Raw genomic sequence first — 16,532 nt, 5'->3', positions numbered from 1 at the left:
TCACATTTAACCTCTCTGAAAACTCATATAAGCCTTTCAAAAAACCATACGATGAATCATTGTATATTAATATTAACTCAAATCATCCACCCCAAATTCTAAAACAAATCCCGCTTTCAATTAATAACATGCTAAACCAAAATTCCTCTAATGAAAATGTATTCAATTCCTCTAAACGAATATTTGAAGATGCCCTTAAAAAAAGTGGCTTTGAAAATTTTGAACTATAATTTAACTCTGAAAAAAAGAATAAAAAAAAGCGAAATAGAACTAGAAATGCAATTTGGTTCAATCCCCCATATAGCAAAAATCTTTCCACCAACATTGGAAAAGTATTTTTAAAATTGGCCGGTAAGCATTTCCCGCCCTCTAATAAATTACATAAAATTTTTAATCGAAATATAATTAAAGTTAGCTACAGTTGTACAAAAAATATGGAAATAATTATAAAAGGTCACAATAATGCTTTGTTAAACAAAAAAGAAATCCTAAATGAAAAAAGTACACAAAATTGTAATTGTAAACAAAACAACAATTGTCCAATGACTGGAAGTTGTTTATCAAAAAATGTGGTATATAAATGTATTGTTTCCTCTAAGAATGTACCTGATAAACAATATGTTGGCATAACAGAGGGTGAATGGAAAAAACGTTTTGTCAATCAAAAGTAATCTTTTAAAAACAAAAAGTATTCAAAAGACACCATGCTCTCAAAATATATATGGGAATTAAAAGGTAAAAGTATTGATGATTTTATACTGAATTGGTCCATCCTTAAAACAGCGCCTGCATATAACAATATTTCCAAAAAATGCATACTATGTATACAAGAAAAATTTGAAATAATTACACATGCAAACCAAGAATGCATATTAAAAAAAATCGGAACTGATTTCTAAATGTAGGCACGAAAATAAGTTTCTCCTAAAAAACTATAAAAATAAATGAGCTCAAATAATATTTACATTAAATCCCCCTTTTAAAAAATACCTATTTAAAAAAAAGCATAAGTAATCATTTCTAAAGAATTCTTTTTATAATAGTGTCAGCAAATTCCACAAATGTGAGAAAATTTACAGTAGTTAAGACATTTGCGACTTCCTGTAATTTAATTTTTGGTACAAATTAAAGTTTTATTAATTTGACCATTCATTTCTGATGAGTCTTTATTAATGAAACACAGTGTTAAATGAAAAAAAGTTTTGTTAAGTGATTTTCTACTAATTTATAATTGCTGTTTTTTTAAGAAAATTAAGCACTCTATTTTGTAGAATATATTTTAATGTTGTTTATATATATATTATGTATAATTAGTAGTTATTAAATTCAGGGGCGCTTGTAGAACCCGTTTCAAGGCATTAATTTTTGATCAAAAATCTCCCGATTGCCAGTTTGAGCGTGTTTTCAAACTCACAGTCATAGTAAGTGGAAACCATGTAAAAATGAAATTTTAATATACCAATCAATATCGAAGGTTGTCTGCGTGTGGTTTCTATCGGTACAGACATTTTGCACTAAACTTGTATTGATTTAAAAGAATACATAATAATATAACAAGTGTATGGATCATAGTAGGTCTGCATGGCTCATCCTTCCATTTTTCAGTTATATCTTGAGATTATACTCTCAAAATGATAAAATAATATCAAATTGATATTTACCAAAAAATTATTTAAAAAAATGGACATTCCTATTATTAAAAACAAAAAACCTTTATGTAAATTAATTTTTTAAACTTAAGATTTAGTAAAAACCAGCATTAAACAATTCTAAAAATGATTTTTTTAAATTTTGAAATATAAGTAATCTAATTAGCAAATATAATTCTATTAAAAATTGCCAAAGTTATCCCGATTTATAAAGACGGAGAAAAATCAAACATCAATAATTATCGCCTTATTTCTATCCTTCCTACGTTTTCAAAAATATTAGAAAAAATCATCTTCGAAAAGACATACAACTACCTAATTTCAAATAATTTACTATATAAAAATCAATTTGGATTTCAAAAAAATAGTTCAACTGAACAAGCCATCATTCAGTTTACACGTGAAGTATCAAATTCTTTTGCTAAATTGCAATATACACTTGGTGTTTTTATCAATTTATCAAAGGCTTTTGATAAATTGTCACATAAAAAACTTGAGTTCTACGGAATAACAGGTAAATTGATCAAATGGTATAAAAGCTACTTGTCAAATAGAAAGCAATTCGTCTACCACGGAGAAGAATTGTTTCCTATTGATCTTCAAAATAAAACATTAATGGAAATAAAATGTGATGTTTCACAGGGTTCTATCCTTGGTCCACTTCTCTTTTTAGCATACATCAACGATCTAAATAACGCCTCGAACCTTATGAGCATCGTGTTTGCAGACGATATCAATTTATTTTTATCAAACAAAGACATTAACAAACTTTTTTTAAATATGAATAAAGAACTTATACAAATTTCTACTTGGTTTAAATGCAATAAACTAACCTTAAATATTGACAAAACAAAGTGGTTTCTTTCCACTTCTCAACAAAAAAACGATATTTGTCTAATGAATTACCTAAATTTTATATTGATAAAATAGAAATTAAAAAAGATTTCGTCTTAAAATTCCTTGATTATTTTATCTATTTATCTTGGCGAAAAAATGACATGGAAAACTCATATTGATTATATACCAAAAAAAGTTGCAAAAAGTATTGAAATCCTCTATAAACCCAGAAATTATTCAGATAAAAATAATTTAAAACAACAATACTTCTCATTTATTCATAGCTATATAAACTATGCAAATATTGCCTGGGGAATCACAGGTAGAAGTAAGTTGCAACGTCTTTACCGCCGTCAGAAACATGCAATGCGAATAGTATATTTTTTAAATCGTTTTTCAAACACAAAACCTTTATTCAAAGATTTATATTTATTAAACGTTTATGAACTTAACTCGTATAATACTTTATGTTTTACGTTTTGTTGTATGAACAACCCATTATTAAATTTTTTAAAGATCTATTTACATTTAAAGTAAAGAATAAATATAGTTTGCGAAATAATAGCTATTTAAAAGAACCCTTTTGTCAAACAAAGTTTAATCAATTTTCTATAGATTATTGAGCACCTTATCTCTGGAATAAAATTGTCCGGCCTAATTTAGATTCATCGATCTCTTTTTCTGTTTTTAAAAACAAGTTAAAGAATATTATTTTTTTAACAGATAATATATTGAAATATTTTTGATATATTATTTTAACCATTTATTTTTTCAAATGTTTTGGATTGTTATTTTGTTACAAACTACCTGTATTATTTTATATTATATTTATATTGTAATTTTTATATGACTCTGGCGACAAGATCGAATATGATCTTCTTCCAGATTCCAAGTTTATATGTTTATATTGCACGACGTGTAAAGAATGTAAACTGAAAAGAAACAAATTAAAAATATAAAAAAAATTCTTCTTAGAACATGCTGCTATAAAATATATTTTATATTGGCTTATAGTTGGAGACTGTTGCGGTTGTTGTCAAGTATAGCCTTGCAATACCTAAATTACAAAAAAAAAAAAGTTACTTCTTCTTACGAATTTATTATACATAGGGGCTATTCTAGGAAAATAAATTGGGCGACGGTAACCTCCGTGCCGGCGTCTACCGTTAGAAAATTTGCGTTATGTGCATTTTTTTCGCAAAAAAAAAATATCTGCCGGGGAAAAAAAAGGCTTAATTTCTGAGTTTGGACGGCACCCAAAAACGGTCGGCGCAGTCGAAAACGGTCTAGAATAGCCCCTTTAATATAATAGCCCCTTATAAATTAGTAAAAACACTAATCTAATTTTTGATTTCTTCTACCCTGTGTTTCACCATCAGTAGGTTCATAAGGAATAGTGTCTAAACATAAAAAAAGTTTTCAAATTATCGAAAAATTATTTCACAGGAAGTTGGGAATTGTTATAATTAATTATGTAATAATTGCAGTATTTTGCAACCAGGAAGTTGCTTTATTAGATAATTAAAAAATCATGAAAAGAATTCTTTAGAATTAGGATAAATTTGGACTAGTCATTTGTTTTTATAATTTTTTAAAAGGAACTTATTTTCATGTTTGCATTTAGAAATTAATTCTGATTTTTTATTCAGTAAATTTTCTTGATCTAAATGAGTAACAATTTCAAATTTTTCTTGTAAACATAGAATATATTTTTTGGAAATGTTATTATAGGCAGGCGCAGTTTTTAGGATAGACCAGTTTAACTTAAAATTAATATTATTTTTTTTTAGCTGATATATATATTTAGACAGCATAGTCTCTTTTGAGTATTTTTTATGTTTAAAAGATTGTTTGTGATTGGCATAACGTTTTTTCCATTTGCCCTCGGTTAAGCCAATATAATGTTTATCAGGGTTGTTTGCGAAGAAACAATGCATTTGTAAATAATATTTTTTGATAACCATTTGCCATTCATAGGGCAGCAGAAATTTTACTGCAGAAATTTTAGATAAAACAATAGAATTTGGAAAAACTCACACCGAAATTCCAGACGAAACTATTCGTCTAATTAAACATTGCAGAAAAATTTTACTCTATTTTAATAACGTAACGTGGAAGAAAAAAACCACGCACGAATGCTTTGATGTAACAATGGGAAGTTACGACAGAGCAGAAATTTGCGAATTTGTAGGCTTATATATTTTAAATTCCCTAGCTAAAATAGTTCATTTTAATCAATTAGGCTTGTACCGCGATGATGGCCTAATAATAATGCAAAAAAAAATCAGGGCCTCAACTTGACAAAGTCAGAAAAAACATTTAGAATTTTTCAAAAACATTGGCTTCCAAATTTAAATAAACATTAATTTAAAAATTGTGAGTTTTCTTGATGTCACATTTAACCTCTCGGAAAATTCTTATAGGCCTTATAAAAAACCTAATGATGAATTATCGTATATTAATATAAATTCGAATCATCCCCCTCAAATCTTAAAATAAATTCCCATTTCGATTAATAATAGGCTTAATCAAAACTCCTCTAATGAAAATATTTTTAACTCGTCCAAACGCGTGTATGAAGATGCTCTTATAAAAAGCGGATTTAAAAATTTCGAGCTTAAATTTGAAACAAAAATTGCAAAAATGCGAAATAGAAATAGAAACATAATTTGGTTCAACCCTCCGTACAGCAAAAATGTTTCAACAAACATTGGAAAAGCGTTTTCAAAATTAGCTGACAAAAATTTCCCTCCCTCTAAATTGCACAAAGTTTTTAACAGAAACACTATTAAAGTAAGCTATAGCTGTACAAAAAATATTGAAAGAATTATAATTTATAAGGCCATAATTTTGCATTGATTAATAAAAATGAATTTCCCAAAGAAAAAATACTGAAAATTGTAACTGCAAGCAAAAACTTGACTGCCCTATGAATGGCAAATGGTTATCAAAAAATATTATTTACAAATGCATTGTTTCCTCGCAAAACAACCCTGATAAACATTATATTGGCTTAACCGAGGGCAAATGGAAAAAACGTTATGCCAATTACAAACAATCTTTTAAACATAAAAAATACTCAAAAGAGACTATGCTGTCTAAATATATATGTCAGCTAAAAAAAAAAAAATGTAAAAAAAATATAAAAAGATAAGTGTTTTTACTAATTTATTATTGCTCTGTTCTTTTAGAACATTGAGCACTCTGTAGAATACACTAACATAGTTTATATATATATATATATATATATATATATATATATATATATATATATATATATATATATATATATATATATATATATATATATATATATATTAAATAATTAAAAGCGATATCTCAGATCATTTTTCCAATATTCTTCGTATTAAACGTATTTTAATGAAGTAAATTTAACATCATTTAAGGAACAACTAACTTTACTACATTGGGAACATATTAATATTCTAGATGATGTAAACTTAGTCTGCAATACTTTTTTTTAAACATTCTTTGAAATATTCGAATCAAATTTCCCACAAATAAAGATTAATCTTAAGCCAAAAAACGTGGACCACCATGGATCACCATGGAACTAAGAAAATCTTCGAAAATTAAACAAAAACTATATATTAAGTATTTAAAAATCAAAAAAGTAAAACTGTTCATAAAAACTATATATTAAATATTTAAAATATTTAAACGATATATAAAATATTTAAAATCAAAAACTATATATTAAATATTTAAAATCAAAAAAGTAAAACTGTTCATAAAGACTACGCTAAAACCTTTGAGCGACAAAGAAAAAATCTTAAATATAAATACGATACTAATTTTCTAGAAAAATATAAACTAAATTCTAAACGCACTTGGGAAATTCCTTCAAGAAATTACAGGCAGTAACAAAACAAAAATGTCTTTGCCCAAAGCGATTAAAATAATCAAAGAGTTCTTAATTAATCAAGAAAGGATGGCTGCTAAACAAAATAAATATTTTATATCTGTTGGCCAAAACCTAGCCAAAAAAAATTCAACCAATTATTAATTTTAAAAAATATCTTTCTTTCTTCCTAACATCACATCTTAACTCCTTTGATCTTAGTTTTGATGAACTTGAATGTGCTTTTAAAAAGCTCAAACCTAACAAAGCCGTTGGCCATGATGATATAAATGGAAACATTGTTATTCATATGATGTCTTAAAAAAATATTCTTTTTAAGATATTTTTATAATCCATCAGACAAGGAATTTTTCCTAACCAATTAAAAATAGCAAAGGTTATGCCAATATTTTAAGGAGGAGATTTAACTAATACTAACAATTACCGTCCTATATCCATTCTTTCCGTTTTCTTAAAGTTTTAGAAAGAATTTTTTATAATAGAATATATAATCACCTATTAAATAATAATCTCATATATAACAATCAATATGGTTTTGAAAAAAATAATTCAACGGAACTTGCAGTTATCCAGTTTTCAAGAAGTATAACTAAATCATTGGAAAATTCCCAATATACTTTAGGAGTTTTCATAAATTTAGCAAAAGCATTTGGACCACAGATCATGAAATTCTCATAAAAAAGTTGCAATGTTATGGAATAACTGATCGTGTTCTAAAATGGAATAAAAACTATCTCAGTAATCGCAAGCAATATGTTTACGTTGATTTAAATTGGCATAGAAATTTGCTTGAAATAACATGCGGAGTACCACATGGATTAATTTTAGGACCCTTACTACTTCTTATTTACATCAATGATCTCTATAAAGCCTCAAATTTAATGACCATTATGTTCGCAGATGACACTAATCTGTTTTTATCTCACTACAACATAAATTATCTATTTGAAAACATGAACAACGAACTAATTAAAATCTCTGATTGGTTCAAGACAAATAAATTATCTCTCTATATCGATAAAACCAAGTGGATTTTCTTCCACCCTCATTTTAAAAAACACTTACTGCCAAACGACATGCCTTTTCTTTTTATTGACAATACTCTAATAAAAAAAAGTAAGCTTTACCAAACTTTTAGGCGTTTATATTGATGAAAATCTCTCATGGAAAAACCACATTAAAAATTTGGACAATAAAATATCTTTATTTTAAAAGAAATATTTACTTTAAAAGAAAAGAATATGTGTATGTGCGTGTATGCGTATGTACATCTATGTGTATATGTTTGTGTGTATATGTATGTATGTATGTATGTATGTATGTATGTATGTATGTATGTATATATGTATGTATGTATGTATGTATGTATGTATGTATGTATGTATGTATGTATGTATGTATGTATGTATGTATGTATGTATGTATGTATGTATGTATGTATGTATGTATGTATGTATGTATGTATGTATATACTTATTCATAAAAAGTTTTATAGAAAATAACTTTTAAAGTTATGAAGCAAATAAGTTTAAATTGAAAATTTTCAAAAATATGAAACGGTAGGGCTTAAAAATTATCTTTTTACATAAAACTAGGTAAAATTCCTACATTATAGTAAAGATTGACTGTTAAACTATTAAAAAAAAATAAAAAAAAATTTTAGAAGTGAAATTGAAATTTGAACAAAAAACATTTATGGTACGATTTTGTAGTACTATTTTCCACTGTGCAGCGGTTATTTTTGATAATTTTTTTTCCCACTTGCTAAGTTTTACAAGGTTTTAAAATTCATTTAGTTACGGACGTAGCGAAAACATATTTACTAAATTTGTTTTAAAAATAACAGAAAAGTAGTACCATGCAACTTACCACGCATAACTCTTGGTACTACTTTTTGCTAAAAGGTTTTAAAAGAAGATTACATAAAGTCATTTTCTTTTGAAAAAATTGATGTTTGTACACTCCGAATATAACTTTGTAAACACAAATCTAATTGGTTTGTATAAAAAGAAAACTCATACGGAAATTAAATATATGGAATGAGCTAAACATGAAGGTCTAGCTGAGGGTTGGGTTGCACTTGAGAAAAAACTCAAATATAACTATTTTGTTTATAGTACACTATATATACAAGTGCTATATGCATGAAACAAACAAAAAACTATATATATATAAATTAAAAATTGTATGACATATATATAAGCTTAATACAAACATGAGATAAAATAACTGTATATAAAACTAAAGTTTTAAAATATGAACATACACACTATACATACAGTTTCTATTACGTGTAAAAGTGGAATATTTGTATGTGATAACAACAAATATAAAAAAAATAAACTTAATTATATTGAAATAATGCGAGAGATTTTTTGCCTGATAAAAATGCCATGACATAAAGCAGAGTTTTTTTTGTAACTATTTCTTGATTATTCTTATTCATTTTTCATAATGACTCCTTTTGTCTTAAATTTTTTTGAACAAATTTATCAACAGTCATAAAGTCAGTTGTAGAATTATTTAACTATTTAAATTTTGCATATTACTATTGGTCAATCGGTCTTTTTCATATTAGATGTTTAATGCATATAACTCATTTTTTACTTCTTTTAGGGTCGTTCAATTTATCTGTCTGTGATGCTAAAAAAAGAAACTATTTGTAACTAATTCCAAGATACAAAAAAAAAAAAAAAGTTAAATTAAGATTAGATATAAACTAACTTTTAAAAATGCTCACTCCTGTGCTTTAATAAATTAACAATGAAAATTAATAAAAGTAGTTTTATGCACATTTGAAAAAAGTTGTGAAAAAAAAAAAAAAAAATTATAGTAAACTATAATCATCAATACACAATTAGAAAAAAAATATTAGTGTGTGTATATATGCTTATTGCTAATGAAAAAATATATGAGAGATTAGCAGTTGGATAAGAAAATTTGTTAATAACTTTTTAGTAATTTTTAATAAACTTTGTTAATTGTGTATTTTGTTAATTAAGGGAATTACTAATCTTTTGTTGCATTAAGTTTAGAAAAGACTTTAAGACTTTGACACAAAATATCTAAATGTAATTGTAGCAGAATTATTCAGTTCTAAAATGATTGATTAAAGGTACGTATGGTGTTATTTTGATTTATGGTTTGCCAACTCGGAGTAATTTTTTTTTTTGCTACATTTTTAAAAATAAAATACGCTAAGTAAACAAAACTGTAAGTGCACTGTACCAAGTGTTTCAATCTGTTTAGGCTGCCATTTCTACAATCTCAATGTATTAGCATCTTTTTGTTCCACGAATAAATAAAATTCATTGAAGAATGACACAATAATGATGACTAAGCTTTAGTCAAAGGCATATAATAAGATTAAGACTACAGTATTACTTATACTAATAGTATAAGCAATACTATAAGTAAATGTCAAAAGCATATAAGGTAAGACGGGCAAAATGAGACAGCGGTGCAAAATGAGACAGATTGTATTTATAATGATCCTAACCTCACAATTTATTGTTTTAATGATTTTTAAAAGTTTAGTAGTGTTCTAAAATCATTTATTGTTACAAAAAATATTTTGAGTCAAGTTGAAATAAAGAAGATGAAAAGTAGGACAACCATTTCATCTCTTGGCTATGTGACAATTATGAATTTCGATGCGTTGTTGTTATTATTTTTCTTAGTACTTTTTGATCTCATGCCGTGGAAAAAAATTTAAAGTTTGTGCTTTACTATTACCTGTAGACATTGCTCTATCATTTCCATACATTGATATTTCATTTCTATACACTTATTGCCAGAAAATTACTAAATTTTGAGACGTTTTTGGTTTGTTTGTTTTGCCGATATCAACCATGTTTATTTAATGTGGTACATGAAAACAACAAACATAACAAATAATATTTTTAAATGTTAACATTTACACTAATATTTGAAATATTAGATTGATATTGTTGTTTAAATACAGTAGATTTGATGCAGGACCCAATAGGCTCACAACTAATGATACTTTAAGAGAACCAATAGATACATTAGCAAAGTTTGATGAGAAAAAAAAATTCACAAGTAAAGCAGGTTTTGGTGGGTAGTTTTTTTTTTTTTTTTAATTTATTAAAAAGTAAATTTAATAGTTTAAAATGTTACCGTTAAAAAAACAGCTATAAACTAAAAACAAAGTTTTTTTGATTTGAAGAATTTGATGAAGAATTTTTATTGTCTTTCCCCAATTTCCAAAATTGTACTATAATTATTATTGTCTTTTCCCAATTTCCAAAGTTATATTATAATTATTATTGTCTTTTCCTAACTTCCAAAATTATATTATAATTATTGTTGTCTTTCCCCAACTTCCAAAATTATATTATAATTATTATTATCTTTCCCCAATTTCCAAAATTATATTATAGTTATTATTGTCTTTCCTCAAACTTAACACAAGATAGAGATTACTTTGCACCAGATAAAAAATGTGTTTGACAACATGATGACACATCATTTGCAAAGCTGTTTCAGTAAAGATGGGATAAAATGAAATAGGAAGTTTTTGGCCACAACGTTATACAAATGTTTAAAAGTATGTTAGTTTACACACTAAAACTACCTTGCGAAGTTTTTATTCAATTTTGTTATGAAGAATAAAAAAGTTATAATAACATTTAAACATAAATGAAAAATAGTTCTAAGTTTTGCTTGTTTTATCAGAAACGTTCGTATCAGAAAAAGATGGTTTTTACGTAGGCAATATCGAGATATTTGTTGGCGACTTGTTAAAACGCGTAAAGCCAAAATAAATACCTAAACTGTATTTAAATAAATAAATTTTTAACTTTAAAAAAGTAATACTTCCTAGCTTTTGGTGACGTGTCGGAATATGATGGCCATAAGTTTTGTTTCGACGTCCGTCAGACGTCGTCATTCGTCCTTAAAATCTCTACAAAGTACGTCCGCTTTGGACGGGGGATTATTCCCGGGGGAATTTTTCCTTCTACCATTATTAGAACTGCTATTTATAACTTGGCTATGTTGATTCCTTAAGTAATAAAAGTTTGTAGTTAGATACTTTTAGGTCTTGAAAATGCTCGTTTCGTACACTTATTTTTTCTTTTAACAAATTTAATTCCTTTTTTATTTCAATATCATTGATCTAAATTGATTTCGAAGATTGTATTATTCTTTCATTGATGAAGATAGAAACTTAACAATAAAGTGAACAGTTTCAATATTCTTGCAAATAAATATTGTCTTTAAAATTTCTTTGTGTAGCCGATTCTCAAATAAAGTTATCGAGAAGATAAAAATGTCTTATAAACATTTTGTTATTTTGAATTGTTTACGAAGATTTGTTAAAATTAGATTTTCTTAGTCTAACGTTAGGTACTTCAGTCACGTGACAAATTCCGAAGACAGTTTTTTATATATAAAGTATACTTTTTTAGAATAGATTTAGACAAATTTTTTTATTTTTCATGCCATAGTAAAAGCATTGACGAAAAGTAAAATGATTATACTTTCATAAAACATCTGCTAGATTTTTTAATAAATGTTTATCTGACTGTAGGAACAATTTTAATAATGTTTTGGTAATTATCTTAGCTTAAAATTATTTTATTTGCGTTCTAGCACCCTTTAAAGTAATATATAACCATTTCTCGTTGTTTCTGTGTATTTTTTTTTTGGTTTTGTGATGAATTGGTTGGTCTAAAATACCTTTAAAAAAACCAAGTTCTGACTGATTTTCAGTTCTTCAGCCGATATTTTAAATTTAAGTTGAAAACCTGGGAAATCCCATCCACTTCTTCCTTTCCGTCCGTCTTAATATTATTTCAATATTTCGGCAAATATAATAATGACTTATTATTATATTATTAAATATATTGATATCAATATTTGTATAAAATTAACTTCAGTATAATGAATAATAAAGAGTTATATGATTGGTATCTATACTTGAATGATAAATGTTTGAAAACGGTGTGCTCGAATTTTCAAATTTGTTTTCAGTAACCGAAAATAATTTGAGTTTGTACAACAAAATAAAATTGTTATAGATAAATTTAAATCGTTAAAAAAAAAAACATTAAAAAAGAGATGTATATATAAGCTAATGTCCTTTATACCGTCTATTTCAGAAAATAATGTTTAAGTATGTATATTAATTGAGAACAATAAAACAAAAGGTAAAAAAAGAAAATTGAAACATCAAACCTCAAAAATTGTTTTGAAAGATTAAAACTTGCTTTATCCGATTGTCAAAATATGTTCAAATCTGCTAAAGTTCATAATAGTAATATGAAAAAAACACTTACATCTAACGACTCAAGAATGGCATATAAATTATTACATGCAAGTAATTAAAGATTCGACGATTAAAAAAGAAACAAAACAAGGAAATAAAAGAATTGAAAGATTAGTATAATAAAGTCATTACAAACCTTAATAAAACAGTTAAAAGTTCCACTCCTTCGTGAGGAAAAAAGAATTGCATGCAAAAAATTGAATTAAGTAAAAAAGAAGTATAGCATGGTAATAAATAAACATGAAAAGTTTTCTTCAAATAGTTTAAATAAAACTAAAAAAGATATTGACTATCCTAACATTGAAGAAATATTATTATACAAAGAAAATAAAGATTTGAACACTTTAAATTGTTTTCTCCTTGATCGCAAAGTAATTACATTTCAAAATGGAAGGTATTCTAATGATATAAGAGAGGTTATTATGAAATTAGTTTCTTTGAATGTCAGCATGAATAAAGTTAATGAGGTTATCACAATTGTTTTGAAAAAACTAGCAAAGTTAGAAAAAGAAAAGCTTCCCTCAATTGGTACAAAATCTCGGTTTATGACTGAAGCATTAGCACTTGCTCAGCTTCAAGTTGGGGAAGAAATGGTACATACTGTAGAAAGTAATTCAGGCAATTATCTTCACAATGACGTTGCCACTAAACACCATAGACATTTTCAAAATTTCCAAGTTACTACCACAAATAGAAGTAGTTTATCTTTCGGATTACTTAAAATGGCTGGAAATGATGCATTAATGTCCTAATAACAAACAAAGCGTCAGAAAGGTTGGATAAAAAGACTTTGGATGAGCATGACTTGTTGCTTAAAAAAGTTTCAAGTAACTTTAATAAAATGAAAGATAAATACAAACAACGTCGTTTAGAATTAAAGTTTGAAATGAGTGGAAGATTGTCTGAAAAACATAAAGCTAAAAAAGCAGTTGAAAATAAAGCTTTCTTTAAAAAAGCTAAATTGGTAAATGAGTTGTCAAAATTAAGAACAAAGGTGTGGTTTACTTCAAAAGAAGCAGATGATGAATATCTATTGTTAGGTGACACCTTAAAAACCAAAAAAATTTTAGGAGCACAGTTGGATTTTTATAGGTATGTTATGGAAGCAAAATGTGAACCTAAATATTTTTACAAAACTAAAATGCTTGGTGGTAAGAGAATAGACTTTAAAAACTATGAGCTATTCAGTAATTTGCAATCAATTATTAGAACAAGGAGTTTTTCAGAGCCCATTGAGAGAAAGATTTCTCTTAAAGAAAGAAAGGAATGAGATATTTTGATTTTGCAACAAAAAGAAAAGTTATGCGGAAAATTGAAGAATGCAAGACTGTCTCAGTTAGCCAATCAACAAAAAATAAACGTCTTGCCTAATGTTTTTAATTATCTTAATTATCTTGTTGGGAAATTTATTCAACATAAAATTATGAAAGTCAACACTAAAAAATATATTTGGTGTACAGATAAAGTTCTTAGAATAAACAAGTTAACCCCTAGTTTAAAAAAAAACTTTGTTTGATGTCAGTCTATGAGACTGAAGAAAATCTTTAAAGACTTTTCCATCGTTTTTTGACCTTGGAAATGGAAAGGTATTGCAAAAGCTTGTTTTGCAATTTAATTGTAAAAAAAAATAAATTGTTAATTATATATTATTAATTATATATAATATAATTTTCAATTATATATATTTGTTAATTATATATAATTTGTCATCCTAATGTTTTAATTGTTCACAGTTTGATGTTCTAATTTTTATTAAATAATTATATTAATATTAAAATTATTAATAATTGTATTAATGTGCATGATTATTTTTGTTTTAAAGTTTAGTCAGTTGTGAATTAAACGTTATTTTATTTGTTTATTTCTGTTTAAAAGTTCATGCATGAAAAATTACGCTAATGACAAAAAAAAAAAAAAAATCCCAAATAAAAACTGAATTTAAAATTACGGATTTTTTTGTCTAAAAAAATGTCAAATCATGAAATATAAAAATGAAAATTTCTTAACAACCAGAAGTGCTACAAAATTGATTGAACCCATTTTGAAACAAAATTAACATTTTAAATGCAATAAAATTCAAAGTAACTTTTCAGGTTAATAATATAAAAGTTTATAAAATGGACTGAAGTGCCTACTAACGTTAATCTCCCTAAATTGTTCACTCATAAAATTACCCAAATTAAAAAAAAAAATTTCGCGAAGACTTCTTATTATGCTTTGTTTCATTAAGTTTAAATGATTAGTTATAATATCTTTCGGGTGCAAACATATTTCTTTTAAACTCTCTAAAAAATTATAGTCGAGTGTTTACGTCTGAGTTCAGATATGAAAATATCTCACTGCGTGGGTGCGTGGCGCTATGTCGTATTTGAGTGTTATTCAATAGTTAGTTCCCCTTTAACATCATAAACAATAATCTTCATTATAATAAATAAATTATTTATTAAACAAATTAAATATTCATAAAACAAAAGCTTGTGAAATTTTTGCTATAATTATTTTTTTTTCTCTTATTAAGAAAATAAAACTGGAGTTATTAATGAGTGTTTTTCCGTTGAAATATTTCAGTAATTTGTAGATAAGTTTGTTATAGAATCGTGGCGGTTAACATTAATTAACCGTCGGTTAACATATGAGTGAGGAAAGGGTGGGGAGCAAATATCTTTATAAAATTTTTATATTATGTTTCATACTTTATTCGAAAAAAGATTACGGAGCAGGCCCGTTGCTGTAATCTACATTGTTAAAAAGATTTTTTTTGTTCATTTTGTTGCTTTTTATAAAATTTATTGTAAATAAAAATTTTTCTAATTTTATATACTTGTGTTTTGCTTTTTTTATTAATATTTTAGTAATAGCTGCTGCCTATTTAAAATCACGATTTTTTTATTACAACTACTTTCTATTAATCTCATCTGTTAAATAAACGGGAATATTTATAAATGGGAAGGTCGGAAATATTTCTAAAATCTAGTGAACAGGTTTTTTTAATTTCTAAAAATTTCTAATAACATGAAAATAGTTACGATCAGGGATTTTTATAATCCTAACGATTGTCTTCACGTAATCAATTTAGTTAAGTCTGCTCACAAAGGCGTAGAAGCAATTTTCTTTCTTCAAGTAAGACTATTACAAAAGTATTATATATTTCTTGAAAATTAATAAACGGGGTTAAGGGATCAAAAAAGATACCCATCACCCCTAAAAAATTATTAGGCGTTCAACCCCGGTTAACAAATTAGAAAGTTACATTAAAAGTTTTAAGTAATAATCTTAATAATAAGTATTAACTCAATACCAAGATGAAGTGTTATTTTCTGCCATTTACTTAAACCTGTTGGAATGGATTGACTATATATAAAATAAGTATATATATAATAGGCGTGGAACATTGACCTACCATTACCCGCTTTACGGGTCTGGTAATTACAGCTATTATTTATTAAAAAGGGACAAAGTGTACTTACATCAACTGACTCAAAGAGGGAAGTTTGCATACATCAAATAACCTAAATAAGAATAGATTAAGTATTTCCATTCAAAGACTAAATTTGGGGTTGGCGCAGTGGAGTATACAAACATTGACAGAAGGTTAAGGTTCCAAAAGACTCTTACAAAATTAAAAGAAAATGCATTCTAAATTTAATTAAATAGGACGTTAAAAAATCAACATAATTTAAATTATTTAAGCGAATAAATAGTTCTAGTAATCAACAAAATTGAATGTAAACTTGAACTTCTTGGACAACAATTCTGTTGTTCAATTCAATTCACAATTCAATTGTGCGGCCGTGGCGCATTGGTTAGAGCGCTTGCTATAGAAACAGGAGATCCAGGTTTAAAACGAGCTCTGGACATATTTTCGCGTCAC

The sequence above is a fragment of the Hydra vulgaris genome, chromosome 09 (assembly GCF_038396675.1).
Source record: "Hydra vulgaris chromosome 09, alternate assembly HydraT2T_AEP".
NCBI classification, from domain to species: Eukaryota; Metazoa; Cnidaria; class Hydrozoa; order Anthoathecata; family Hydridae; genus Hydra; species Hydra vulgaris.
Note: the sequence above shows the minus strand (reverse complement) of the source record.